Here is a 3,001-nt window from a genome sequence, read left to right as displayed (position 1 = left end):
GGGATCGGAAGGTCCAGGCATTGGAGAACACAGTTGTCTATATACTTATCCCCCTAAAAAAACACTCTTATATTTTATCTCAGTATGCAAAGGTGGCAAATTGTATCCCATCTGCCTGTTTGTTCCCCAAAATCACTTATCTCTGTCATTAAGTGGCTGTATCCCTTGTCCCATATATCCTAGCACCCTAGCACTGCCCCTATGCCCCTACTTCTGACCTACTTGTCCTCTCAGGGCACCAGTTTTGTTTTCTTTTCTTTTTCTTTCTTTTTTTGTGAGTCTTATTTATTTATTTAGAGACAGAGTCTCACTCTGTTGCCCAGGCTAGAGTGCCCTGGCATCAGCCTAGCTCACAGCAACCTCAAACTCCTGGGCTCAATCAATCCTTCTGCCTCAACCTCCCAAGCAGCTGGGACTACAGGCAGGTGCCACCATGCCTGGCTAATTTTTTCTATGTATGTTTGTAGTTGTCCAGCTAATTTATTTCTATTTTTTTAGTAGAGACAGGGTCTCACTCCTGCTCAGGTTGGTCTCAAACTCCTGAGCTCAAACGTTCCTCCTGCCTCGGCCTCCCAGAGTGTTCAGATTACAGGCATGAGCCACCGCGCCCGGTATCAGTTTTCCCAGGGGGAAATTCCTCCTTTCCATCCACTGCATTTAAGCTCAACCACAGGGCCTCATGTAGTCTGGGCTGAAAAGTGAAGTGTCCTGCATTGCCCACTCTGGCCACCAGGTGGCAGCCAAGGATAACGTTAAGCCTGGGATGGCTCGAATTAGAGAGAGGGAAGAGAAGCTCCTTTTAGTGACCACTGACTGGCACCTAATGTTTCCACTGCACCCTGAAAGTATTTATTGTGCACTTCCTGCATGCACAACATGCCTCTATATGTTTTTCATTTCTGCAGTTGCACAGTATACTTTCCTAGAGTGGGTTCCCAGGACTACTTTTTAGGCTTTTTTTTTTTTTTTTTTGAGACAGAGTCTCGCTTTCTTGCCTAGGCTAGAGTGAGTGCCGTGGCGTCAGCCTAGCTCACCGCAACCTCAAACTCCTGGGCTCAAGTGATCCTCCTGCCTCAGCCTCCCGAGTAGCTGGGACTACAGGCACAAGCCACCATGCCCGGCTGATTTTTATATATATATATATTAGTTGGCCAATTAATTTCTTTCTATTTTTATGGTAGAGACGGGGTCTCGCTCAGGTTGGTTTTGAACTCCTGACCTTGAGCAATCCGCCCGCCTCGGCCTCCCAGAGTGCTAGGATTACAGGCGTGAGCCACCGCGCCCGGCCTTTTTAGCCTTTTAATAGTTATTTTTTAACAGCTTTTCTGTGGAACAATTTACATTACAATTAAATTCCCCCGTTTTAGGTATACAGTTTGATAACTTTGAGTAAAGGTATAAGACATACAACCACCACCACGTCAAGTTTGAGAATGTTTCTATCACTCCAGAAAGTTCCCTCGTGGCTTCTTTGCAGTCAGATTCTGATCCCAGGCAACCACCAAGTTGCCTTCTGTTGCTGTAGTTTGCCTTTTCAAAAATAACCTATAGGTCGTTCCCTTTCGCTGATGCAAGAGCCTAGTGCGGTGGTGGGAGAGGTATCGGCAGGAGCCGCGCTGCCGCCGGGGCCTGGGGCTGACCAGTCCAACTTCCTGTCCGTGCCGAGCCCACCCGAGCCGCAGCCATGTCCGGGGACGAGATGATTTTTGATCCTACTATGAGCAAGAAGAAAAAGAAGAAGAAGAAGCCCTTTATGTTAGATGAGGAAGGGGATGCCCAGACGAAGAAACCCAGCCCTCAGAAACAAAAGAAGTGGAGCCAGAGCCAACTGAGGACAAAGATGTGGAAGCTGATGAAGAGGACAGCAGGAAAAAAGATACTTCTGATGATCTAGATGACTTGAACTTCTTTAATCAAAAGAAAAAGAAGAAAAAAACAAAAAAGATATTTGATATTGATGAAGCTGAACTAGGATCTAAAGATTGAAAGTGATGTTCAACAACCAGCTGAACCAGAGGATGACCTTGACATTATGCTTGGCAATAAAAAGAAGAAAAAGAAGAATGTCAAGTTCCCAGATGAGGATGAAATACTAGAGAAAGATGAAGCTCTAGAAGATGAAGACAGCAAAAAAGACGATGGTATCTCATTCAGTAACCAGACAGGCCCTGCTTGGGCAGGCTCAGAAAGACACTATACATATGAGGAGTTACTGAATTGAGTGTTCAACATCATGAGGGAAAAGAATCCAGATATGGTTGCTGGAGAGAAAAGGAAATTTGTCATGAAACCTCCACAGGTCATCTGAGTAGGAACCAAGAAAACTTATTTTGTTAACTTCACAGATATCTGTAAACTATTACATCGTCAGCCCAAACATCTTGCATTTTTATTGGCTGAATTGGGTACAAGTGGTTCTATAGATGGTAATAACCAGCTTGTAATCAAAGGAAGATTCCAACAGAAACAAATAGAAAATGTCTTGAGAAGATATATAAAGGAATACGTCACTTGTCACACATGCTGATCACCAGACACAATCCTGCACAAGGACACCCGACTCTATTTCTTACAGTGCGAAACTTGTCGTTCTCGATGCTCTGTGGCCAGTATCAAAACCGGCTTTCAGGCTGTCACGGGCAAGTGAGCACAGCTCCGTGCCAAAGCTAACCAATTTGCTAATCACCACCGATTTTGCAAAGTGTGTTGTGGAGATTTGGCTGGACGGTTTGCCATCAGAGTGGATATACCATTATATTAAAAACAAGATAAAAAGCTGCCAAGTTCTTTGGCGAGTGGTTGGTTGGTCTGAAATCCTTGCAAGATGCTGATGCTCAAGCTGTTGACATACTCATTGCCTACTTTAACACCTGTCAGAGAGACATGATATGGGGTAAGGAGGTGCTTTTTAAAAATCGTTCATAGACTTCTGTAAAATGCAAGATAAAGTTATTATAACAGTGAAAAAAAAAAACCTATAAATGGAATCATTTGTGACTGG

General features: G+C 44.2%; 1 pseudogene; it reads left to right on the top strand.

Moving 5' to 3' along the window:
• Nucleotides 1-1,563: 1,563 nt before the first annotated feature.
• Nucleotides 1,564-2,778, top strand: LOC105858924 (eukaryotic translation initiation factor 2 subunit 2 pseudogene; annotated as a pseudogene).
• Nucleotides 2,779-3,001: the final 223 nt, after the last annotated feature.

Source organism: Microcebus murinus, chromosome 20, assembly GCF_040939455.1.
Source record: "Microcebus murinus isolate Inina chromosome 20, M.murinus_Inina_mat1.0, whole genome shotgun sequence".
Lineage (NCBI taxonomy): Eukaryota > Metazoa > Chordata > Mammalia > Primates > Cheirogaleidae > Microcebus > Microcebus murinus.
The sequence above is the reverse complement of the archived record's forward strand: the minus strand, read 5'-3'. Positions and strand labels throughout refer to the sequence as shown.